Genomic DNA, 27,759 nt, shown 5'->3' with positions numbered 1-27,759 from the left:
AAAGAGATGTATCGCCGTACCACTAACGATAACATATACCAACGTTCCACTGAAGGTATTGAAGAAAAATACATCGACGTACCACTGACGATGAAGATAACAAAATACACCAACGTTCCACTGAAGGTGAACTACCAACGTTCCACTGGAGGTAGAAAGAGATGTATCGCCGTACCACTAACGATAACACATACCAACGTTCCACTGAAGGTATTGAAGAGAAATACATCGACGTACCACTGACGATGAAGATAACAAAATACACCAACGTTCCACTGAAGGTGAACTACCAACGTCCCACTGGAGGTAGAAAGAGATGTATCGCTGTACCACTAACGATAACACATACCAACGTTCCACTGAAGGTATTGAAGAGAAATACATCGACGTACCACTGACGATGAAGATAACAAAATACACCAACGTTCCACTTTAGGTGAACTACCAACGTCCCACTGGAGGTAGAAAGAGATGTATCGCCGTACCACTAACGATAACACATACCAACGTTCCACTGAAGGTATTGAAGAGAAATACATCGACGTACCACTGACGATGAAGATAACAAAATACACCAACGTTCCACTGAAGGTGAACTACCAACGTCCCACTGGAGGTAGAAAGAGATGTATCGCCGTACCACTAACGATAACACATACCAACGTTCCACTGAAGGTATTGAAGAGAAATACATCGACGTACCACTGACGATGAAGATAACAAAATACACCAACGTTCCACTGAAGGTGAACTACCAACGTCCCACTGGAGGTAGAAAGAGATGTATCGCCGTACCACTAACGATAACACATACCAACGTTCCACTGAAGGTATTGAAGAAAAATACATCGACGTACCACTGACGATGAAGATAACAAAATACACCAACGTTCCACTGAAGGTGAACTACCAACGTCCCACTGGAGGTAGAAAGAGATGTATCGCCGTACCACTAACGATAACATATACCAATGTTCCACTGAAGGTATTGAAGAGAAATACATCGACGTACCACTGACGATGAAGATAACAAAATACACCCACGTTCCACTGAAGGTGAACTACCAACGTCCCACTGGAGGTAGAAAGAGATGCCTCTTCGTATCACTGATGGTGAAGAGCAATCAATAATATTTGAGGATGCAAACACAAATTCATAATCTCAACATTCATCATCCAGCGACCAAAGTTCAATCCATGACCAGATGGAAAGAAGCTGCCAAAAAGACTGGACCAAATGAGGGAGAAACTCACTGGTCTTCTATTCGTAGACATCTGAACTGAAACATATTGTCCACCTAGAAACAAGTTCAGTGGGGATTTTTAGTCTCTGCAAGGAATTTACAGATCATCTTCTTCTTATCAAAAAGATTGGACAACACATCAAGCTCTATTATGGGGAATCAGGGAAAATTTCTTTGGAGAAAATCACCATTCCGAACTTGCAGAGGAAATAAGAAGTTAACATCAAAGCAAACAAGTTACCATGCGGGGGATTTTAGTTCAAAACTCAACACAAGGTGAGAAAGAAAACCCAACAGTCAATCGTTGTCTCAAAACTCCTTGGTAGAGAGTGACATACTCTGGACTAATCATGGCAACAACCTTTGTACTTCAAGCTAATGAGGTGATCAAGGTAACTTCTGATTCACAACTTGCCCCAGACTACATAGTCTATGAAAGGAAATTACCTCAAAAAGGTTCATAGAGATCCTTGGCATCATGAAGACTTGGAATAATCTGCCCCAGATCAACAGATTCTTGGAGAGATTTGTCAAATCTCGACGTAGCAGCCCCAGATTGACTAAACTTGGCACATTCTTTTACTCGACAGAGTCTTCGAGCTTTGCCCCATGATGGTAATCAAACTTGCAAAAGCATTATACTAGGAAAACGACATGCCCCTGGCAATGTTTTAGTTTTCTACTGATGATCAGATGTAAACTTCCTGGATGTCAAACAAATGTTTACAAGCAGAAAAATGTTTATTCTGAGAATGATAATGAAAATGCAACAATTATGTAAGTCTTGAAGTTTCAAAAAGATGTCGCAAAACCTTGTGAATGAATTACTAGTTAAGAGATGACATTGATTTTTGTATGCATATGATACCAACACAAGTTTTCAGCATATCCGATAGGAGTCAGGAACGCTTTCTTGTTTAAATATGCTTTCGAAATAAACCCTGCTTCAATTAGGACTTTTGAGGGTTGTAACGTGGCCTGGTTCACGGTTTTTAGAAAAAAAGATTTTTAGGCTCAAAGTTTATTTAGCCCACCCCAACTTCGTGATGTTCTCCAGTCCTATGTTCAGTCAACTCAACATGAGTATTCATCTCTCAAAAGGATTTTGTGCCATTAAAGATCCAATGAAACTTTCTTGGGAGTAGCAGTCACCTCTTTTTGTCTTCGTTTTTGTATTCACACAGATTTGTTCATTTTTGAGGACTTTTGCTTTGTAGTCCTTTCTTTTCACTTTTCACTCTTTTCTTTTTTTTTTATTTCCCTAACTTTTGCCTGGACTGATTCTTTTGAATTGGTCGTCCAGCGGGATGCTCTAACTTTTGCCTAAGTCACTTGTTTTCAAGTTTTTGACTTAGCGAGCTTTTTTCTTCTTTCTTTTTTCTTTGCTTTTTATTCTTTTGATTTGAACAAATCGTGTGATATTGTCTTTGTCTTGACTTGTTGAGAGGGTTGTGACTGCCTCATTTCTTGGCTGATGGAGGATAACCATTGTGGTTTCACATTTTCCAGCCTTTTTGATGCGTGAGGGATAACCATTGTGGTTTCACATTTTCCAGCCTTTTGATGCGCGGGGAATAACCATTGTGGTTTTCCATGATCCAACCATTGATGTGGATATGACATGCTTGACCTTTGGATGCACAATCCTTTTTGAAATATGAACACTCGGTCAAATTAACTGAAGACTACCCTGCCCCAGGTTAAAAATTAGGGTTTTTTCATTTAGAAAAGAAACTCCTACTTCAAGGCTCAAAGGGGTTAACAAGGGATTATCTTCCTTATATCTCCGGTGTTTGGGAATTTGAAACAATGCTTGTACATCATCAGCAGGGTCTTATTCAAAAGCATACAGCCATAAATTTTGCGTTTTCAGATCATCATCCTCCCTCCAATCTTTGCATAAGCAAGAGTTTGGAAAAAGTAATTGGTATCATAATGCATAAAAACAAATAAACATGAGTGAAACGAATGGATTACTTCAAGACAAACATTATCATTGTATTAGCATTAATATTCAAAAATAAACAAGTTTCTACATGCAAACAATGCGTTGAAAAACAAGAAATATTACAAATGAACAAACAGTAAGAATACTAAAAAAATTGAGAAGGCTCTTTCTATCTGGGTTTGTGCTGAAGGAAACATCTTTCAAGCTTCAGGCTACCATCAATAGTGATTCATTCATGCTTTGGCAAGGGATTGCTTTGAACATTAGGGCCAATGTCTCGGAAAGACAAAATACCAGCACGAGTCAATCTTTGAACTTCAACATTTAGAGCCCAACAATCTTCTAAACTGTGTCCGGGAGCATCCTGATGAAAGGCGCAAGTAACATCAGCATTGTACCACCAAGGGAGTTTCTCGTGAACAGGAGGCAGTGACTTTATCTGAACCAAATTCTTACAAATCAAAGCAGGGTACAATTCTGTGTAAGTCATGGGGATGGGATCAAAATTCCCCTTTTGAGGTTGATTTTGCTCGTTCGGTGGAGGAGAACGATGACGAGTACTCTGCTGATAATCTAGAATTGCATGAACTGAATTGGATACAGGAATGACATAGGAAACATGATGATGTTGATGATGATTGTTTCCTCCCCTGATTATCTTCTTTGAAAAGTCATTACCAAACTTCTTCACACTACCAGCTGAGTTACCTTCTTCAAGCAAACATTCCTTTCGGACATCCTTTTCTAGAAGCGCTTTCATATCCACCTCTCCATGGGAGTCAGTAGGTGTACGGACTACTATCCCCTTAGGAAAGGATGAGTTCAGAGTTTCAAGAAAGACCTTTGCCATCCTTTCTTCCATCATAGAAGGATTGACTTGAGCAGCAACTAGAGCCTCAACCAGAGCAGTCAGATGCTCCATACCAGCCTTCAAAGTAACCACCTCTTCATGGAGCTCAAGAATCTCTTGTTTGATGCTTTCCATTTCTTCTTAGCAGGAGTGTTGTACTTATGATACCAGGAGAAAGGAAATAAGGCTCTGGAGAATTTCTTTAGAAAGCAGGACCAAATGTAGAATGATGCATGCAATGCAGTAATTTGTTTTTTTTTTATTTTATTTTAATTTTTGAGTTTCAAGGAACTTAAGATATTAACTTGTAAACACTCAAACATTGGACTAAAGCTTTGATTAAGTTATCATCAAAATCAATCATCCATTTTGGTGGATTAGAATTTTCACCCTATCAACACCCAAGATCCATTGAGTTTGATGAAACTTCTGATGTTTACAAGGAAAGACCTCTAAGTTCCTTGAAAATCAAAAGAAAAAGAGTTTTCATGGATGCATGAATGCATGGTTTATGCATCAACCACAATCAAGAGCACGCAAGGTCACATAAGATCATAGTTCAAAGGTTCGACGTCACGAGCATGGAGCCATGGGTCCACCCATCCCAAAAGGTATGATCTAGGGAATTTTTGTACCTGCCAATCGGGTTCTACAAAGGTTCCCAGAGTTTTCAATCTTCTATCGGATATTACCGGCACGCACAGTTGCTCATGGGCGCCAACAATATGCCTAAAAAGACCTCGTCTGAGCGTAGCATCGCATGACAACAAGCTCAAATTGGTACTTGACCTTGTTTCTGTTAGAACAAGATTTGTTCTGATCAATTATCTTAGTTTTGATGATAACAATAATATGAATTTTGCTTAAGATAATATGGTACTCTAATCCAATGCAATTTCCTTTTCAGGAAATATATAAAGAGTATGCATAATTCAGCGCTCAGAAGCTTTGTCTCAAAGGGTTCAGCATGCAACATCAGAACATGGTCTGGCAAGACATCAGAAGATGGTCGAAGCAGAATCAGAACATGGGTCTATGGAAGCATCAGAAGAAAATGAGATCAGAAGCACTGAAGTTCTGATGGTATCACGCTCAGAAGCACTTCAAGGTCAGAAGATCAGAAGATGCTTTGCACCAAGCTGTTTGACTCTGATGATATTCAAACGTTGTATTCACAAACATCAGATCAGAAGGAAGTACACGTGGCAAGCTACGCTGACTGACAAAAGGAACGTTAAAAGCTATTATAGGCAACGTCAGTAGACACAGCGTGAACAAGGCTCGAGGTAGTTGACAAAAGCGTATAACATTAAATGCGATGCTGTACGGAACACGCAAAGCATTAAATGCACTCAACGGTTATCTTCTCCAACGCCTATAAATATGAAGTTCTGATGAGAAGCAAGGTTAACGATTCTGCACAAAAAAACTCATATTAACTTGCTGAAACTCTGTTCTACTCAAAGCTCAGAATCTTCATCTTCATCAAAGCTCACTACATTGCTGTTGTAATATATTAGTGAGATTAAGCTTAAACGTTAAGAGAAATATCACTGTTTGTGATTATAGCTTTTAAGAAGCAATTGTAATACTCTTAGAATTGATTACATTAAGTTGTAAGGAACTAGAGTGATCGTGTGGATCAGAATACTCTAGGAAGTCTTAGAGGTTATCTAAGCAGGTTGTAACTAGAGTGATCGTGTGGATCAGAATACTCTAGAAAAGTCTTAGAGGGTATCTAAGCAGTTGTTCCTGGAGTGATCAGTGTGTGATCAGAAGACTCTGGAAGACTTAGTTGCTGACTAAGTGGAGAACCATTGTAATCCGTGCGATTAGTGGATTAAATCCTCAGTTGAGGTAAATCATCTCTGCGGGGGTGGACTGGAGTAGTTTAGTTAACAACGAACCAGGATAAAAATAACTGTGCAATTTATTTTTATCTGTCAAGTTTTTAAAGCTACACTTATTCAAACCCCCCCCCTTTCTAAGTGTTTTTCTATCCTTCAGTTTCTGCGCTACATCCTAAAAAGGCTTAGATGGGTTAAAAGGTTCTAGGCCATTCAGCTTCTACGGACACTCACTATTGAAAGTAATAGCGTTCTTACGATGGTTCGTAACAACATCTACTATCTTCCATGAGGCCTCCACTGATTGCGGTTCCACCATATGATGCTCATGTTAAGGATCGCTCCTGACATGCAACTATTGGTCTTACCACATCCTATCTCAAGTTACTCACCAAAGTCCGGGTTAGGACTTTATCTCATCACAAAGGAACCATCGAGCACCAAAGAAAAAAAAAGAAAATAAACACACAAAGCACACAACAATATATACAAATACAAAACACACAGATAAACAAAAATAGGCTTAACACACTTAAAACTGTTTTCCCCAGTGAAGTCGCCATTTTTCTGTAGCGGGGAAAATCTGATATCGAAGCCATAAGATTGACTCGAATCAATATTTCATTTGAAATCGCCACCGCGCTTTATTTTTTCAAAGGAAAAGGGAAAAGAACGAAAAACCCAAAGTTTTGTTTTTAAAACAAGAAAGAGAACTCAGGTTCGGGTGTTGATTATATGAGGGGAAGGTTTAAAGCACCCCTCATATCTGTGGTACTCCACAGGAACCTTTTTGAAAATCTGTGTCGTGTGTGCTAAAAAAGGGTTTGTTTTATTTTTAAAATAAGCTCGGCAAGACGTTAAGCCTTGTGCCTACATACCTCCTCGGTGCAATGGAGAAGTCAGAGCTAATGTAGTTCCGCTTAAAGGGAAAACATTTTAAAAAACGAATAAACACTTTATTGTCGTTGGAGAGAAATACTCAGCCATTGATCTTGAGCATGAGAACAAACGAGTTCTTTGCATCGCAAATGAAAGAAGGGCTCCCACTCGGATAAAATCAACGAGTATGCCACTAGCTCTCTCACGCAGAAAAGATCTCATTATATCAATCAATTTCGAAATCGTGGGGTATAACCACTCGTTTCGACGATTAATAGTGTCTAAACTTTTGAAGAAAAAGCCACTAAGGGCAAAAGATATTTTAAAAGAAAAGGTTTTGAAAAGGTTGCAAACATAAGATTTTGTAAAAAGGGAGAAGATTTTGAAAATTTAAGAATGGGAGGAGATGAAGAGGCTATCCTATTGCGTAAAATAAAAGCTAAGGAAAGAACGGTCTAACCGAAGAAGAAGCCAACACTTGACATTTTGAGTCAAGGTAGATTTCCCATCCTTTGGATTTATCATTACCAAACCATCACATTACCACTTGGGGATCCAGATGAACTTATTATCTTAACACCACTTCGCATTAAGCACATTAAAATTCCGACAAAAATCGGGCAGAGTAACGGCTGTTTTCGGGTAAAATCCTTATCTCAATGCCTTGGAATTAACCATCAAGGGCTTTCAAGGAAATACCTGCACATACAAACAGACAACAATCCAATGCCGGACAGACAGAATAACAACAAAGTAACAATATCATAAGGGTCCAGAGGTACTAAGTCCATAAGTCCAAATCTCCAAAATGCTAGGGATAGTAACCAGTAGTCCAAAAGAGAGCCTTAAGTGTTTTTTAGATTTTTGTTGTTTATTAGTGTTTTAGCATAAAAGTATAGTATGGTCCAAGTGGACAAAAAGAAAATAGCGGAAACATAAACATAGTGTCCAAATGAACAAAGAAAAAATAGCGGAATATAAACGTCCAGATGGACAAAAGAAAAATAGCGGAATGTAAATATGATGAAATGATAAAATAAAGCGATAAAGCGAGAAATATAAAGAGCGGTATAATAAATTGCGGAAATTAAAGTTAGTTGTTAGATTTTAAAGATAACCATCTTGAATACTTGTCAAGTATGTTATCAAAGTTAGTAGTAAAGATCGATGGTGAGTGAAGGATGTTCTCGGATTTAAATTCAATGGAACTTTATCAGAAGCTTGATAAAATCATAGCGACTACACGATAAATTTCCATAAGTCTTAAATCAACCGCATACAATTCTCTTCCATATTTGATCTTTTTTATTCGGGACACGAAATATTGCGCTATATTAAGCAGATCGCCAAGTGATTTATGTAGAAATCACCCTACAACGAGGCCGGTCAAAACTTTATGTGCTAATGCATGCGAGAGAAATGATATGTAGATCATTCTCCGAAAGCAATACCGCACGAAAAGAAAATAGGTAACGATCTAGTCTTTACTAAGAATCCATAAGAATTCTCAAAGTATTTAAGACTTTCATCGATCAAAAGAAAAAAAGGAGAAGAAGAATAAAATCATAAAAGATAATCAACTCACACTATCATTAATATCATTCATCTAATATTATGGATTTGGTCATTTCAAACCTATCAACATCCTAGATCCAATGATATTAATGAAGTGGAGGAAGAAGAAAGCCAAAACAAGCATAAAAAAGGCAAAAAACACATTCTGTCCCAGGGGAAATCGATTTCCCTAAGGAGGAAATCGATTTCCTTAGTGCAGGTTTTCAAATCTGGCGCAGAAACGTAATGGAAATCGATTTCCCTAAGGAGGAAATCGATTTCCTCTGTGCAGTTTTTTCAAAAAATCAGCATTAGGAGGCATAAAACTTGACTTAAGCAAACATACAAACACCTTATGATCACATATCAATTGGAGCGCGAATTTTCCATCAAATCACCATCAAATAGGACCAATATAGCATCAAAGATGCATCACACACAAGCACAAAAGAATCACATTATGATGGATGAATAAAGATGAAGAAAATTACCAAATCTTTGAACAAAACTTAGATCTACTTCAAGAATCACCAACACAAATCTTGATCTCTCAACAATTGAAGAAAAAGAGTGAAATGAAAGGTGGCTTAGCTCAAAGTTTGTGAGGTTCAAGGTGTGACTCACAAACTTTATGAAAGAACAAAGAGCTTTGGTGAATTTGGTAGGGATGAGAAGAGAAATTGCAAGGGTTTTTTGGCTCTCAAAGCTTGAGAAATGAGAGAGTAGTGGCCTCTATTTATAGGATGAGAGCAAGAGTAGTGGCAATTTGGTCATTTGCTCTTGGTTAATTAACTTGTGTTTAATTGGTGATTAAAGTGGCATTTAAATGGTAAAAAATGGTAAAATGAGGTTAAAATGGAATTAATGAAGGGAATTATTTTGGTGAGGTGGAAAATTGGTAAAATGACAAAAATGGTCAAAGAAAATAGGTGCCAAAATCAAATCAAGCTTCCCTCTCTATTTTTTTTGAATTTCGCCTTAAGGAAATCGATTTCCCCCAGGAGTGAAATCGATTTCACTCTGTTCCAGAAGAGAATTTGGCGCTAAATATGTAACACCCTGGATTTCCGCTTACCCCGCAGGGCTTCCGGCCTACCAAGCATGTTACCGGCTTAATCAATAATCCCCCCTAGGTCCGCTTATCGGCTGCCCAGGAAATATTGTTTTTGCCTTCCGCAGGAATCGAACCATGTACCTAGGGGTTAAGTACATATTCATAGCAATTCCTGCTACCAATTGAGATACTAGCTCAATTGGTAGCAGGAATTGCTATGAATATGTACTTAACCCCTAGGTACATGGTTCGATTCCTGCGGAAGGCAAAAACAATATTTCCTGGGCAGCCGATAAGCGGACCTAGGGGGGATTATTGATTAAGCCGGTAACATGCTTGGTAGGCCGGAAGCCCTGCGGGGTAAGCGGAAATCCAGGGTGTTACATTAAAAAGGCGCCTTTTAATGTAACACCCTGGATTTCCGCTTACCCCGCAGGGCTTCCGGCCTACCAAGCATGTCACCAGCTTAATCAATAATCCCCCCTAGGTCCGCTTATCGGCTGCCCAGGAAATATTGTTTTTGCCTTCCGCAGGAATCGAACCATGTACCTAGGGGTTAAGTACATATTCATAGCAATTCCTGCTACCAATTGAGATGTAACACCCTGGATTTCCGCTTACCCCGCAGGGCTTCCGGCCTACCAAGCATGTTACCGGCTTAATCAATAATCCCCCCTAGGTCCGCTTATCGGCTGCCCAGGAAATATTGTTTTTGCCTCCCGCAGGAATCGAACCATGTACCTAGGGGTTAAGTACATATTCATAGCAATTCCTGCTACCAATTGAGCTAGTAGCTCAAGTGGTAGCAGGAATTGCTATGAATATGTACTTAACCCCTAGGTACATGGTTCGATTCCTGCGGGAGGCAAAAACAATATTTCCTGGGCAGCCGATAAGCGGACCTAGGGGGGATTATTGATTAAGCCGGGTAACATGCTTGGTAGGCCGGAAGCCCTGCGGGGTAAGCGGAAATCCAGGGTGTTACATTAAAAAGGCGCCTTTTAATGTAACACCCTGGATTTCCGCTTACCCCGCAGGGCTTCCGGCCTACCAAGCATGTCACCAGCTTAATCAATAATCCCCCCTAGGTCCGCTTATCGGCTGCCCAGGAAATATTGTTTTTGCCTTCCGCAGGAATCGAACCATGTACCTAGGGGTTAAGTACATATTCATAGCAATTCCTGCTACCAATTGAGATACTAGCTCAATTGGTAGCAGGAATTGCTATGAATATGTACTTAACCCCTAGGTACATGGTTCGATTCCTGCGGAAGGCAAAAACAATATTTCCTGGGCAGCCGATAAGCGGACCTAGGGGGGATTATTGATTAAGCTGGTGACATGCTTGGTAGGCCGGAAGCCCTGCGGGGTAAGCGGAAATCCAGGGTGTTACATTAAAAGGCGCCTTTTTAATGTAACACCCTGGATTTCCGCTTACCCCGCAGGGCTTCCGGCCTACCAAGCATGTTACCGGCTTAATCAATAATCCCCCCTAGGTCCGCTTATCGGCTGCCCAGGAAATATTGTTTTTGCCTCCCGCAGGAATCGAACCATGTACCTAGGGGTTAAGTACATATTCATAGCAATTCCTGCTACCACTTGAGCTACTAGCTCAATTGGTAGCAGGAATTGCTATGAATATGTACTTAACCCCTAGGTACATGGTTCGATTCCTGCGGGAGGCAAAAACAATATTTCCTGGGCAGCCGATAAGCGGACCTAGGGGGGATTATTGATTAAGCCGGTAACATGCTTGGTAGGCCGGAAGCCCTGCGGGGTAAGCGGAAATCCAGGGTGTTACATTAAAAAAATTCCTGCTACCAATTGAGATACTAGCTCAATTGGTAGCAGGAATTGCTATGAATATGTACTTAACCCCTAGGTACATGGTTCGATTCCTGCGGGAGGCAAAAACAATATTTCCTGGGCAGCCGATAAGCGGACCTAGGGGGGATTATTGATTAAGCCGGTAACATGCTCGGTTGGCCGACACGGTTGATGCGTGCAGCGGATATCGGGGTGTTACATTAAAAAGGCGCCTTTTTAATGTAACACCCTGGATTTCCGCTTACCCCGCAGGGCTTCCGGCCTACCAAGCATGTTACCGGCTTAATCAATAATCCCCCCTAGGTCCGCTTATCGGCTGCCCAGGAAATATTGTTTTTGCCTCCCGCAGGAATCGAACCATGTACCTAGGGGTTAAGTACATATTCATAGCAATTCCTGCTACCACTTGAGCTACTAGCTCAAGTGGTAGCAGGAATTGCTATGAATATGTACTTAACCTCTAGGTACATGGTTCGATTCCTGCGGGAGGCAAAAACAATATTTCCTGGGCAGCCGATAAGCGGACCTAGGGGGGATTATTGATTAAGCCGGTAACATGCTTGGTAGGCCGGAAGCCTTGCGGGGTAAGCGGAAATCCAGGGTGTTACAAAATACACTAGGGAAATCGATTTACCCAGGAGGGAAATCGATTTCATGCTGTCCAGAATGTGATTTTGTTGAAAATTGCTGTAGGGAAATCGATTTACCCAAGAGGGAAATCGATTTCATCAGTCCAAAATGTGGAAAATGCCTTGTTTATTGCATGTCTTGGCTTGGTACCTACAAAACAAAAGCCTACAAAGAAACAAAGCAATATTTTTGGTATTTGGGTTAGTATAATATGCATACAAAATAAACAATCATTGGTGCTTGACGGTCCCTCTTATTGATGAGGTGAGTGCAACACCACAAACAAAACTTCCAAGGGAAGCTCTTGATTAATGATTGGGATATGAATGATATATGATCTTAGGGTCAAAAATTGGGGTATGACACATGCGAGTTGGTGCGAGGTCAGAGTTATATTGATATTGCTTGTAGAAAGTGGCATCCATGTCTTCCCAAGTGCGAATGTTACCACTCTCCAGCTGATAGTACCATTCCAGTTGAGTCCCAGACATACTCTCTTGGAAGAAGTGAATCCACAGTCTCTTGTCTTGAGTATGAGGTTGGATCTTCCTCACATACGATCTCAAGTGCATCTTGGGGCAGGAGACTCCATCAAATTTAGCAAAAGCTGGAGTCTTGAACTTAAGAGGAATGATGACTCCAGGAATGAGCCCTAGCTCTTCAAAATCCAGCCCGGGTACCTTCTGAATTTCCATATTTCTCAACCGTTCCTCTAGTAGCCTGTACTTCTCATCAGCATAATCTTCTTCATGGAAATAGTCTCCCTCATCATCATCTTGATTAGCAGAGCCTACATTGCTTCCGGCGTTGGTCTTGGTACTAGCATCATCATCTTCTTCCTCGTCTTTGGGAATTTCAACTTCTTCAGCCTTTTTGAGAGGACATTTGAATCTTCTTCATAGGTTGAGAACACCTTTAGGTTTATTAGCTTTCTTCTTCTTAGTCAAGAGGGACTTCAGCTCGTCTTGCCCCTTGGACAAATTCAGAATCAAAGCTTGGAACTCAGCATTCTGAGCTTGGAGATTTTTCACAGATTGTTCAAGATCCATTTTTTCTCACTGAAATAAACAGCGGAAAGATGAGATATTTGCTTTATAAAACCTGTGATGTAATGTTTATGAATGATATGTTTATGCATATGCAATGTTTTCAAGGAATTAAAAGGATTTTAACACATATTGAAACAAAAGGAAAAAACATTATTATTAATTAAATTACGAACTCATAAGGTCATAATCCATTAGTTACATCAGAATGACAAAGAAATAAACAATAATAAATAAAAACAATAAAAGTCTAAATTCCGGGACTTGTGTCGTCCTGACGACGCCTCCTTTTCAGAATCCTGACTTCTTCCTTGTGTGACTTGATCATTTCTTCTCTTTCTTGAACAAGCCTTGAAATTTCATCCTCCCATGAATTAATCTGATCCGGGGAAACAAAATCTTCAATCTTCCATTTGCGAGAAAAGTAGTCAAGTAAAGTCTCTCGCTCTTTAGCATCTTGTGTCAACACTTCTTTTTCAGCTTCAACCTTTCGTAAGCGGCTCTCGAATTCATCCCTTTCCCTCTTCAGTCGGTTAACAGTTGCAATAAGATCTTCATTTGGAGTAGGAACATATGGCTCAAATGCAACTGGGACAGCAGGAGGAGCTACTCTTGGTACTATGGGCGTATCAGATGGGTAAGGCATCCCAAATTCCATAACTCGATCATAAACCCATTGGAAGTATGGGTCCCATGGCATGTAGTTTCTCCTTCCTATATCTTTTGCACCATCTTTCTTTACTTTCGACCAAGCTTTTATGAAGAGATCTATTTTCTTTGCTTCGTCTGAATCATAGCTGAAATACTCTGCACTAATATACAAGGAACGTGGCTTATCCTTCAAAGCAAAACCAAACTGATGTCGAGCTAGAATGGGATTATAAGTTATTCCTCCACGAACGCCAAGAAGAGGTATATTAGGGAATTCTCCATAACTATCAAATAGCAAAGTTCTTTCAAACTCCTTTTGGTACCAGGTGATGTCGTCAAAAGAAAGCTTCATAATTCTTTGATCCCAAGTTAAACCTTCTTCATTCTTTCTTACGGAGAGGGGTAAGTGCGAAATAAACCACTTATGCAAGAGAGGAGCACATCCAAGGACACAACCTTTCCTTTTTGATACTCGGAAATGAATAGAATGTAACAAGTCACCAAGTAGAGTAGGAATGAGATTCTTACTGAGGAATATCTTGATAGCAACCACATCAACAATTTTGTCATAATGGTAAAATAGGACTTGTTCATAAATTAAAAGAGACAAAACAGCTTCCAAAGCATCCATACTTGAAGCTTTGGCGAAAATCTCCGCCTTTTCGTAAAGGAAATCAAGGGGTAATCCAGAATACTCCTTCTTACTAATCCAAACCTTCTCAATCTCAGATCTTGGCAAGTGTAGGGAAGCAGCGATGACTTCCCACTTAGGATCTTCCTCTTTACCAGTATAAGGGATTTGATTGAGCACAGGGAGCCCCAGCAAGTATGAGAATTCTTCCAAGGATGATACCAACTGAAAATATCTATAAGTGAAGCAATGTAATAACGGATCATAGAATTGAACCATGGTGTTGAGAAGAACTTCATCCACATTAGTTCGCACCAAACTTATAAGCATGTTGAGAGACTCACTAAATCTGAGAGAACCAGAAATGTTATCGCAGAAAACCTTCAATGGTGTAAGTACTTTCTTGAAATTGAGGAAGAACGGTTTACGGCCTTTAGTTTCCATATTCAAACAACCTATAAAACAATATACGGTTAAAAATCCCCAAATTCCTTGAAATGGGTTAGTCATGCCATGTATGAATGATGCATGTATGCATGATGCACAAACACAAATAAGTCCACACAAATCACACAATTTCCTTAGGATTGGCTTGCATGGAGTTTAGATCATGTGAGATACCCTTCCCCAAAGGTATTTCTAATGAAATCATAATCAATAAACACAAGAGTGTGAGAGGAAGGTTTTTAAACTTAAGATTTCTACAGAAAAGTATTTTTAAATTATGATCCGCGTCGATAGTTTACTAGATACCCGACGTCCGACTATTACATACAGATATAATTCCCTTTTGATTTAATTTAATTCTATTTTCTTACTTCCCCCGTCTGATATTAATCAATCAAACGTAGCCTTAGATTTACGTAGTAACGATTAACTACATTAGGTCGATTCTTAGTCCTTTGGGTTCGATATCTTTTAAAACTACTCGATAGATTGTGCACTTGCGGTCATAATCACAGACATACCCACTTTGTCGCGATCATGTTTTTGGCGCCGTTGCCGAGGACTAATTTAGTCGATATCGTAATTAACTGTTACATTGTAGAGACTAAGGAAAATTCAAATTACTCTAATTCCCTTTGTGCATGCCAAGTACTCGCTCTCGAAGTGAGGACTTAGTGCTGCCAATTCCCGAACCGGAGTGTTCTATGACTGTATCACGTCGATTACGACGAACTCGCACTCTTGTTCCTAATCCTACTTCTGAACCAATTGAAGAATCAACCATGGGAGAACACCCGCGTCCTCTCAAGTCTTATGCCATTCCTTCGTAAGCTGAACCACACAATAGCATTGTTGCTCCTGTTATTGAGGCGAACAATTTCGAGCTAAAGCCGTCTTTGTTGTCAGCAGTACAACAAAGTCAATTTTCTAGAAATTCGACGGAAGACCCTAATCTTCATTTGTCAATGTTCTTGAAATACACAGACACTGTAAAAGCAAATGGTGTCACTTAGGAAGCTATCCGATTATGCCTTTTTTCCTTTTTCACTGAGGGATAGAGCTAAAGCTTGGCTCCAGTCTTTACCCGCAAATTCTGTCACTACCTGGAATGAACTCAAGAAAGTCTTCATGGCACGATATTTTCCACCTAGTAAGACCTCCATGCTAAGAGCTCAGATCAATGGGTTTAGACAAAAAGACAACGAGTTTCTTTTCGAAGCATGGGAGAGATACAAGGACATGCTGAGACTCTGTCCACATCACAGATTAGAAGAATGGTTAATTATCCATACCTTCTACAATGGTCTCCTCTACAATACGAGACTTACAATTAACACCGCCGCAGGTGGCGCACTGATGGACAAAGCATATGCTGACGCCTATGCACTTATCGAGAGTATGGCTCAAAATCATTATCAATAGGGAAGCGAGAGAGCTCCGTCAGAGAGAACTTCTGGAGAGAAATCTTCAACGAAGAGTGGTATGTACGAGATAAGTAGCCTCGACCGCGTTAACACCAAAGTTGATGCCCTAACTCAAAAGATCAAGAACCTGACTATAGCACCTGTAGCCGCCATGGCTGTTGTTTCCCCAAATTGCGAAATATGCGGGATGTCTGGACATGCTGCCCCCGAGTACCATCTTTTGGCAGGAGTTTCCCCTGAACCAGTAAACTATGCTCAAGGAAACCCTTACTCAAACACATATAACCCAGGATGGAAAAATCACCCTAACTTCTCGTATATGAACAATAATGCCTTATATGCGCCTGGCCAATTTCATAGGAAGTCTAACCTAGAATTAATGATGGAAAATTTCATAGCCACTGTAATACGGTGAACTGACTATTGAAATGTACGGTAAGCAAGAGTCGCCACCGACTTTTATTTTATCCAAATTAATGAAAGGCTAAAAGAACAGAAAAAAACCTTTTTTAAAAGAAAACCGAGTTCGCGGGGTAATTTATACAAAGGGAAGGTGTAAGGCACCATTTGTATCCATGATTATCCATGGGCTCTTAATTGCTTTGCTCTTTGGAAACCAAAAGTTTAGAAATGTAGAAGAAGAAAATAAGGACTTTAGCTCGTAAATGAGCGTAGCCTTATTGAAGTTTTTAAGAAAAAGGGTAGAAAAGGGAATTTAAACCAGAGCATGCAATTAAGGGCAAATTACCTTGATATTTGTAAAAAAGGATTCTCTTAGTCTTTCGGGGCTATCCATACCATATGAGGGTAGGAAGTCCTTTTATTTGGAGGTTGAAGGGCCGTCGCAATTATCATTCGCCATAAGACTGTCCCTGCCACAAAAGGGCAGGTAGTCTAACGGAAGGATCAGAATAGCCATCATTATTAGGCAACCAGAGGACACCTCAGTATTTCGTAGACAACTTCGAAAGACGAGATCATATTAGCGAATCGAAGGCAGCATCATTGGGACTTATGATCTTAAGAATGAACCGAGGGCAACATTGCTGAGGTATCCTCGTATTCGAGGGACTTGGCTATTCTGCATTGAAAAACACAAGGCAACAAGGCAACAGGCAACAGGCAACAAGAGGGGTTACCATAAAAAGTGTGTGGGTGCACAATCACGTGATTAATTCAGAATGTTATCTTGTAAAATTTAATGATTCTACATTCAGTTCATAAGTTATCACTCCCTAGAATTACTAACCACGCAGTGATAATAATAAAAATAGCAGTGTTAAGTGCCTTCAAGGCCACAATACAACCAGGAAGCAATTACAAAATAAACCATGGGGAAGGGGAAGAAAAAGCAATAAAGATAAAAACCCCACAAGGCATATAGTTTTGACGTAAGTAATAATAATAAAAAAGGAAATTAAAATATAGGGAGTTTTAGGGTTACCGAACAATCGAGCTTTGACCGGATGGTTAACCCTGAAAATTGGCAAAGGAAAAATAAACAGAAGGGGGTGAGTGTAGGAGGAGTTCATTAACATTTGAAAGTAAACCCTAATTTATTTTATAAGGCAAAAATAAAATGATATTTAAAATAATAATAAAATCAGGGACTTAGCTTTTTGATCTGATATGGCGCGTAGTCGAACAAACCCTGATGGTAACCCTGAAAAACTGCACAAAGAAAAAAGGGAAATTTCAGTGTAGGCATGATCTTCGTAAACCCTGATTAGGGCGCAAGTTAATCATGATTAATAGAATAAATAAAAAGCCAAATTAATTAATTATTGGTTTGTAACCTAATTAGTTAAATCAGCGAAAATAGGTTTTTGATTAAATTATTTATCCTAAGCAAGTACTTTAAAATATTAATCTAATTAAGACATTTAAACAAACCAAATTAAGTCAATTTTAAATCAAATAAACATTATTAATAATTAAATCAAAGTAATCAATTAATTATAAAATAACTATTATTAGAAAAATGATCATAAAGAAGGAAAAAAGAAATTAAAAGTAGTTTTATAAGATAAGTTAAATTTGATTAGTGCTGAATAAATTAAAAAAAAATTAACAATAAAATAAAATTAAGAAACTTAGCCTGTGATTCAGTGTTGCGCTTCTTTGAAGTCTATGGAGCATGTAACACCCCGAATTTAATTAAATTGTTTAATTAAATTATTGAAGGATTTAAATATTTGATTTAGTTGAATTTGGATTGTCGGTGTTATTTAAGAGCATATTTGGAATTATATAAATTGAAGTCGGATAGTCGGAAAATAATATTAAGAATAATATTATTTATAGTCGGAATTATTATATCGGTGGAATATTATTTAAAGTGATATATTGTATTTTGAGTTATTATTCTTATTGTGTCTAAATTAGTTTGTAAAAAAGAAGTGAAAGACTAAGCCCAATAGCAAGTGATAAATTAGGGTTTTAGAGAATAAGAAGTGTAGTTTGTCATTTTGGAGAAAATAAAGTTTGAAGAGAAGAGAAGGAGGCAAGCCAAGAGGAACAAGCTTAGAGATTTCATCCATGGTGTCAAGTTGATGATGCAATTGGAGACCCATAGAGTTGCTTACATTGATAAGGTAAGGGTGGGGTTCTCTTCCTATAATGGGGCTTATGAAATATTGTACGTGGGGGATTGGATGTGTAGATTTATTGTTTTGCTTGTGTTAATGTGTTGCTGGAAATTAAGGACCTATCATAAATAACATGGATTTGAGATGAAGTTAAAATGTTGTCTTCTGAAACTGTTCCGTGTAAAAGTCTTAGGAAACGAAATTGGGTTAAATAATAAGGCGTGAAGTTATGTGTATCTATTACTGAAGTAGAAGATTACGAATAGAATTGGAGATGTAGCCCATTTGTTGGAAACAGCCGCCCTTTTGTTTCATCCAGGCAGGCAGCAGTGTTGGTTCTGCGAGATGGCCGACAAGAAGGCCCAGTGATGGACGGCTTAGCTGGTATACTATAGAAATTAATGGAATACTAGTTTCAAACTCCATTACTATCATGTTAGGATATTTAAAAAAAAAACTCATAAAAGCATTTGTTCCACTAATGGAACGTTCCTGTGTGTTTCAAGTAGAACTTCACCTCTAAGATTAGATTGGAATTTTAGTACATGTCTAAATAATAAATTTATGGACTCTAATTTACATAAATATATTTATATATTTAATCATATGCTAATAAATTAGAATCAGAATATGTATTAAAATTAATGTAATGCAAAACAGTAGCGTTTGCTTGAAATAGCCGAATTAAGCGGTATAATTAGTTGACCGGAATTTGATGAAAATTGACGTGGTAGCTAAGTTTAATTAGTACATTAACGTGGTTGTGTTCTTTTGTCGAAATTGTAATATTAATCGGTCGATTAAATTAATGGTTGAATTAATTTTCAATAAGCCTATTTAATTAGAAAATACTTAAACTTAGATTAATTATTCGGTTTCTCGGTAAATAACGTTATCTTGAGAATCTAACTGAACGAATAGAGTAACCGGTAAAGAATAGAATTGTATCCGAATTAACCGATTGAGTTGTGTTTTTGGTGATTTGGAAGTGTAACCCGAAGACTAATAAAGTCGTGAATATTAAGGATTTTAACCGGAACTTAGATAACCGATAGTGACGAAGAATATATATATAATTAGTTAGAGAATATTAAGTGAATGATTTTGGTTAGTTTATAGCGGGTTAGTGAGTTGATTTAATGACTAATTTATAGAGAATTATGAGACTATTGTGAATTGACTCAATGTGTTGATTTGTTGTGATATACTGAAACATGATGATATTGTGATGACTTTGTTAATGTTTGAAGTTATATGTTTGTCGTGATGTGTCGAAACTTGGCGATGTTTGTGATGAATGGTAATACGTGATGTTGTATATATTCGTGATGATAATTTTGTGACTAAGTGAAGATGAAATATTATGGTGACGTGAATTACCTCGTATAATGGTAATTGATTGTGATATAGGCTTATGCCTCGTGACGATATGTGATTGTGATGAGTATGATGTGTTGTCTTGTTTGTCGAGTCACATTTCATATGCATACTCTGTGACGGCCTGGATTGGCAAATTAGTGACGAAGGCTTATGCCTTGTGCCTCAGATTCGGGCAATTGGTGACGGGGGCTGAAGCTCTGATTGGTACCACATGCATATACATGAGTCATGTCCCATGTGTCTTATGTGATTCATAGTTGTGACGTTTTATGACGATATCGTGATTGTATATTGTGACCTGTTAAATGATAGAAGTATGTGAAAATGTGAATTGATATTTTATGAATAGTATGATGATGTCAATATTTGTGAATGCGATTAATTGAATATGTCTGGTGTGACTTATATGTGATGTTTTATGATTAGCCGTATATGTCATGTTTTGTAAATAAATGTATATGTGATGTTTTGTGACTAGATGAGTGACTTATATGTTGTGATGTTTTGTGGCTAGATGAGTGACTTATATGATGTGATGTTTTGAGACTAAAATTGTGATTTATACTTGTGATGTATCATGATTTGACTTGCAAGTGAATGACTAATATGTTTATATATAATTGATGCGATGAGAAGTATGTGAGATTTGTGAGTTAGTGAAAGTATGAAGTGTATGGCAATATTAATACTGGTGATGTGATAACTATACATATCTGAATCCTAATATACAATTTATCATATGCTCACTTATATGATTTGATATCTCACCCTTTTCTCTTGTTCGCCGTTGCCTTTATATTGGTAATGTGCAGGTATTCGAGTATGAAGATTTAGTTGCTGTTAATCGAGTCGGTTGTCGCTCTGATACGTAGCACTCGGGGGGATGATTTATGATGTTTATGATGTTGTCAATTGTTTTATCTTAACTGATTAAGATGTTATTGATTTAGTGATTGAGAACTATGATTCTGCCATGTTCTAATAGAAGGAGTTATTTTATTTTGAATCGTATTATGTGCTATGTATCCGCTAAATGCGATGAAGTGATTTGTTATGAAGTGAACATGTGACGCCTCATTTATTGTTGAAAATTTTGAAACTCTGATTCTTGCATATATTTGTCGGGTAGAAATGGGGTGTTACATTAGTGGTATCAGAGCAGGTCGGTCTGTCAGGCCAAGTTGTCGAGTCTGTAGAGTTTGTAAGACAGTTGAATGATGTCAGTGTTTTATCCTGTAGTACGCGACATGTGTGTAAAACACTGTTGGTACTTATTTTTTTTGTTGCAGGAAGTTGTTTGACAGTGAGTGGGGGAGAAGACTTGCTTCTCGAAGGGGTTTCTGTTGTAAGAGATAGTCTGGTATGCTGTTGATAAGCGTCAGTGCAAGGGTTGTTGAGATTTTTGGAGGTTATCTCGATTCGAAGATGACATGAAGTTAAGAATGATTTTGAGAGACGAAATTTAGAGAGCTGCGATGTTCAGCATGATGGAGGACTGTGAAGTTGTCGGTGCGAGTAACCTTTGTGTGAAATGCCGATGTTTGAAAAGTGTTAGAGTAATGAATTTGCAGTGGGGTTTATGTTGGATTTGCACAAGTGATTGTCGGATGTAGTCGATGCGTGAAGTGTCGTGAATCGCGAGTCCGAATAGGAAACTCGAAGATGCGCGTAGCTTGTGAAAAGAATTGTTGTCTCGATGATATCAAGACTGGAATTTCAATGAAAGAATGCACCTCTTGAGTTATAAAGAGTTTAAAGATAATGAATTATGCTAGAGAATGTTTGGAACATGCTTAAGTCGAAGAAAAGTGAGTTTCGGAGTGGGATCTCCGTAGGTGAGTCGCAGGAAATTCAGAATCATTGTGAAACTTTAAAAATTCATAACTTGAGTTTCGGATATCCGATTTGGCCTACGTTTGAAGCGTCAGAAAGATAAAGAGACGAATTGTATTATAAGAAGGATTGTAGAGATTTTTTTTATCACCAATTTGACGTGAGGAGGACTTGATTGAGACGAGGTGAATGGTAAAGTGCGAGTATAGAAGTAATTTTGAAAATGGAAAGGTGTTGACGATTGTGTGATGCTAAGTGATTATGAATCAGACTTTTTTTTATTATGTTTGGACGTTGGTGTCTCATCGACAAGACCGATTGATAAGGTAAGATGTTATAGGAGTTGTGAAAACCCAAAGCGAATCATTGGATTACGTCATGTTATGGGATTTAAGTGGAAATTTGGAAAGAATGCTATTATGATGTAACAACGATTTATACTCCACTAAGGTTGTCGGATACTAATTGGCAAATTGGGGAACTGATCACCCTCAATCTATTGTTAATGGTAGACGAAACTGGTGTTGGACGTTATAGATTTGTCTTGTTGTCTTAATAGTGTAGAAAGAGTATCTATATTTTACCGTGAAGATAGTCGCCCATCCGTTTGTGTAGCTTGGTAAGAGGGATGGTTGAGTTATAATTAGATGAGATTAACAATTGGTGTGGTACGTTTTATGCAAGCGAATGTCGCAAAGTGAAAGATTGGAAATATTAAGTAAACATCGATGTGAGGATGAGTATTGATGAAAGTTTGTATTGGATCGAGAATTTGTGAACCATATAAGTAGACGGAATTTTATCGAGAATGGTGACTTAAGAGAGAATTATCAGAGTTGAGCAGCGGAAGCCTTAGGTGATACTGTTGTTGTAAGGCTTGGGGGAGTAAGAAACTATATGCCAGAAGTCGGTAAAGATGAGTTATCTTGATATTTGGATTGATGGACTGTTGGAATAAGTGTGATGCGCCAGAATACTGCATTGAGTCGTTGATTATTGCAAAACAGGTAAGAACTGTAATGTGTTTGTGTTCATGAGAACCGTTGTTTTGACGAAGAGGTAGTGATCGAAGTGTTACCAAGCACGATCTGGAGATTTTAGATTTGGATACGAGGTTTGTATTTGGATAGTGTTGAGCAAATTTTCGAGGACGAAAATATTCTAAGTGGGGGAGAGTTGTAACACCCCGAATTTAATTAAATTGTTTAATTAAATTATTGAAGGATTTAAATATTTGATTTAGTTGAATTTGGATTGTCGGTGTTATTTAAGAGCATATTTGGAATTATATAAATTGAAGTCGGATAGTCGGAAAATAATATTAAGAATAATATTATTTATAAGTCGGAATTATTATATCGGTGGAATATTATTTAAAGTGATATATTGTATTTTGAGTTATTATTCTTATTGTGTCTAAATTAGTTTGTAAAAAAGAAGTGAAAGACTAAGCCCAATAGCAAGTGATAAATTAGGGTTTTAGAGAATAAGAAGTGTAGTTTGTCATTTTGGAGAAAATAAAGTTTGAAGAGAAGAGAAGGAGGCAAGCCAAGAGGAACAAGCTTAGAGATTTCATCCATGGTGTCAAGTTGATGATGCAATTGGAGACCCATAGAGTTGCTTACATTGATAAGGTAAGGGTGGGGTTCTCTTCCTATAATGGGGCTTATGAAATATTGTACGTGGGGGATTGGATGTGTAGATTTATTGTTTTGCTTGTGTTAATGTGTTGCTGGAAATTAAGGACCTATCATAAATAACATGGATTTGAGATGAAGTTAAAATGTTGTCTTCTGAAACTGTTCCGTGTAAAAGTCTTAGGAAACGAAATTGGGTTAAATAATAAGGCGTGAAGTTATGTGTATCTATTACTGAAGTAGAAGATTACGAATAGAATTGGAGATGTAGCCCATTTGTTGGAAACAGCCGCCCTTTTGTTTCATCCAGGCAGGCAGCAGTGTTGGTTCTGCGAGATGGCCGACAAGAAGGCCCAGTGATGGACGGCTTAGCTGGTATACTATAGAAATTAATGGAATACTAGTTTCAAACTCCATTACTATCATGTTAGGATATTTAAAAAAAAAACTCATAAAAGCATTTGTTCCACTAATGGAACGTTCCTGTGTGTTTCAAGTAGAACTTCACCTCTAAGATTAGATTGGAATTTTAGTACATGTCTAAATAATAAATTTATGGACTCTAATTTACATAAATATATTTATATATTTAATCATATGCTAATAAATTAGAATCAGAATATGTATTAAAATTAATGTAATGCAAAACAGTAGCGTTTGCTTGAAATAGCCGAATTAAGCGGTATAATTAGTTGACCGGAATTTGATGAAAATTGACGTGGTAGCTAAGTTTAATTAGTACATTAACGTGGTTGTGTTCTTTTGTCGAAATTGTAATATTAATCGGTCGATTAAATTAATGGTTGAATTAATTTTCAATAAGCCTATTTAATTAGAAAATACTTAAACTTAGATTAATTATTCGGTTTCTCGGTAAATAACGTTATCTTGAGAATCTAACTGAACGAATAGAGTAACCGGTAAAGAATAGAATTGTATCCGAATTAACCGGTTGAGTTGTGTTTTTGGTGATTTGGAAGTGTAACCCGAAGACTAATAAAGTCGTGAATATTAAGGATTTTAACCGGAACTTAGATAACCGATAGTGACGAAGAATATATATATAATTAGTTAGAGAATATTAAGTGAATGATTTTGGTTAGTTTATAGCGGGTTAGTGAGTTGATTTAATGACTAATTTATAGAGAATTATGAGACTATTGTGAATTGACTCAATGTGTTGATTTGTTGTGATATACTGAAACATGATGATATTGTGATGACTTTGTTAATGTTTGAAGTTATATGTTTGTCGTGATGTGTCGAAACTTGGCGATGTTTGTGATGAATGGTAATACGTGATGTTGTATATATTTGTGATGATAATTTTGTGACTAAGTGAAGATGAAATATTATGGTGACGTGAATTACCTCGTATAATGGTAATTGATTGTGATATAGGCTTATGCCTCGTGACGATATGTGATTGTGATGAGTATGATGTGTTGTCTTGTTTGTCGAGTCACATTTCATATGCATACTCTGTGACGGCCTGGATTGGCAAATTAGTGACGAAGGCTTATGCCTTGTGCCTCAGATTCGGGCAATTGGTGACGGGGGCTGAAGCTCTGATTGGTACCACATGCATATACATGAGTCATGTCCCATGTGTCTTATGTGATTCATAGTTGTGACGTTTTATGACGATATCGTGATTGTATATTGTGACCTGTTAAATGATAGAAGTATGTGAAAATGTGAATTGATATTTTATGAATAGTATGATGATGTCAATATTTGTGAATGCGATTAATTGAATATGTCTGGTGTGACTTATATGTGATGTTTTATGATTAGCCGTATATGTCATGTTTTGTAAATAAATGTATATGTGATGTTTTGTGACTAGATGAGTGACTTATATGTTGTGATGTTTTGTGGCTAGATGAGTGACTTATATGATGTGATGTTTTGAGACTAAAATTGTGATTTATACTTGTGATGTATCATGATTTGACTTGCAAGTGAATGACTAATATGTTTATATATAATTGATGCGATGAGAAGTATGTGAGATTTGTGAGTTAGTGAAAGTATGAAGTGTATGGCAATATTAATACTGGTGATGTGATAACTATACATATCTGAATCCTAATATACAATTTATCATATGCTCACTTATATGATTTGATATCTCACCCTTTTCTCTTGTTCGCCGTTGCCTTTATATTGGTAATGTGCAGGTATTCGAGTATGAAGATTTAGTTGCTGTTAATCGAGTCGGTTGTCGCTCTGATACGTAGCACTCGGGGGGATGATTTATGATGTTTATGATGTTGTCAATTGTTTTATCTTAACTGATTAAGATGTTATTGATTTAGTGATTGAGAACTATGATTCTGCCATGTTCTAATAGAAGGAGTTATTTTATTTTGAATCGTATTATGTGCTATGTATCCGCTAAATGCGATGAAGTGATTTGTTATGAAGTGAACATGTGACGCCTCATTTATTGTTGAAAATTTTGAAACTCTGATTCTTGCATATATTTGTCGGGTAGAAATGGGGTGTTACAGAGCACCTCCAATTCAGTAAACATTGGATCCGCAACAGGGGAAATCTAAAGGCTGGTGTTGAGGACCCCATGGTGTATGCGCGCAATGTCTCCACACAGAATTATTATATGAGGGCTAACAAAGAAATTCAGTAAAATATATGACCCCAGGGAGGATCGAACCAGCGTTTTGTGCCTTCACAGCCTTGGGACACATCCTTCTACCACTCGGCCATTGGTTGTTCGCTGATATGATAACAAACACTAAACAATATATTGAAAACAAAATCAAATGAAATTTTAAACGTAAAACTGGCGCGCTGGCAGTCTTCTTCTTCCTTCAAAACTCTGCAAAATAAAACACTTTTTTGGCAACGGTTTTGTGGCGTGGCCGTAAACCTTCTATCTCATAGCCTGCAAATACTTGTCAATAAATCCCAAAAAATAACACAGATTAACCATAACTAAGACCCTGGACCCAACGAAGAACTTAATTTTGATCAATTTTCCCTCTAATCTAGTGTTCCCAAATCAGAGGTTCAAAACCCTAACAATGGTGAACCATTCCAATCGTAACGAAAATCAAATTAAACACACAGAAACAGTCTAAACATCAATCTGAAAACGAATACATAACCAAAATTCATTTATGATGCATGATGAGTTGTATTCGAAACAAAGAAAGAACAAGCAAACCGTGGCTTATTGAGCGAGATTCTAGATGTTTCAGAGCTTGGTAAAGATCGTAAATCACTCAGTGATGTCCCAGGAATGTGCTTGGATCTTTAAAACTACTTCAATCGATCTCAAACTCCAAGAACAACTTCAATTTTCCTTGAGTTTTATGAGCTCGGCTTAGGGTTTGTAAGGATGCAAAAATTCGTCCTAGGGGTCTGGAATTGTTCTGCTTATATAATGGAACTTGTTAGGTCAACAAATTCTGATTAAATCTCATTGAATCAAAGATTGGAGATTAGTGAAAATTTGATTTTCAAATCTTTCTAAATATGTCCAATTTCAATCTTTTTTCATCAATTTGCTTTGCACGAATTTGGATGGGATATTGAGATATTATTGATGACTAAATTGGTTCCAAATCATATCTTTTACCACATATTTGATTTTCTTTTAATTTACTTGATTTTAATTCTTTTTAATTGAAATAAAAATCATAATAAATCAAATAAATCATATATTTTCGTGGCAAATGGATTTTGAGGCCTTGGATAACTTGGGAATGAAGATTGGGCCAAGAAAGATTAGGTCCTTTTGCAAAAAGATTCATTTTGGAACCCTTTTCTTCACATTTTTCACTCAAAAATTGTCCAACTTTGACAAGGCATATCTCTCTCAATTTTTAAGATATGGAGGAGTTCTAGGACTTTTTGGGAACCTCAAGAGGTCCTCTACAAGCCACTTTGGAAGCTTTTTTTCATTTGAAGAATTTATCATGATGATATTGGCTTTGACAAAAAACTGCTTTTAGTTGACTTTCAAAAAAGACCTATAATCTTTTGATCCATATCTCTCAAATGAAGCATTTTTGGACTTGGCTTGTGATACACAAAATTGTAGAGAATTCAATTTCCTTAAAAATGAGCTTTGGATGGGAAATTTGTGATGTTCCATGTGGAAGTTATGGCTGGTCAAAGTTCAGTTGACTTTTCCTATGAAAATCCTAATTTAGAAACTTTTGGATTTGTTGATTTCTGATCTTTTCTTGATAAACCATGATCAATCCTTGATCAAATGGTGAATGATACCTCAAAATAAGATTGTTGACAAAAAATCAGGA

General features: G+C 37.6%; 1 non-coding gene across 1 annotated transcript; it reads right to left on the bottom strand.

The window, feature by feature from the left end:
• Positions 1–15,769: 15,769 nt before the first annotated feature.
• On the bottom strand, positions 15,770–15,876 carry LOC131593764 (small nucleolar RNA R71). Its single transcript, XR_009281145.1, has one exon. It is a non-coding gene; the product is annotated as a small nucleolar RNA R71 (small nucleolar RNA).
• Between the last annotated feature and the right edge of the window lie 11,883 nt (positions 15,877–27,759).

The sequence above is a fragment of the Vicia villosa genome, linkage group LG3 (assembly GCF_029867415.1).
Source record: "Vicia villosa cultivar HV-30 ecotype Madison, WI linkage group LG3, Vvil1.0, whole genome shotgun sequence".
Lineage (NCBI taxonomy): Eukaryota > Viridiplantae > Streptophyta > Magnoliopsida > Fabales > Fabaceae > Vicia > Vicia villosa.
The sequence above is the reverse complement of the archived record's forward strand: the minus strand, read 5'-3'. Positions and strand labels throughout refer to the sequence as shown.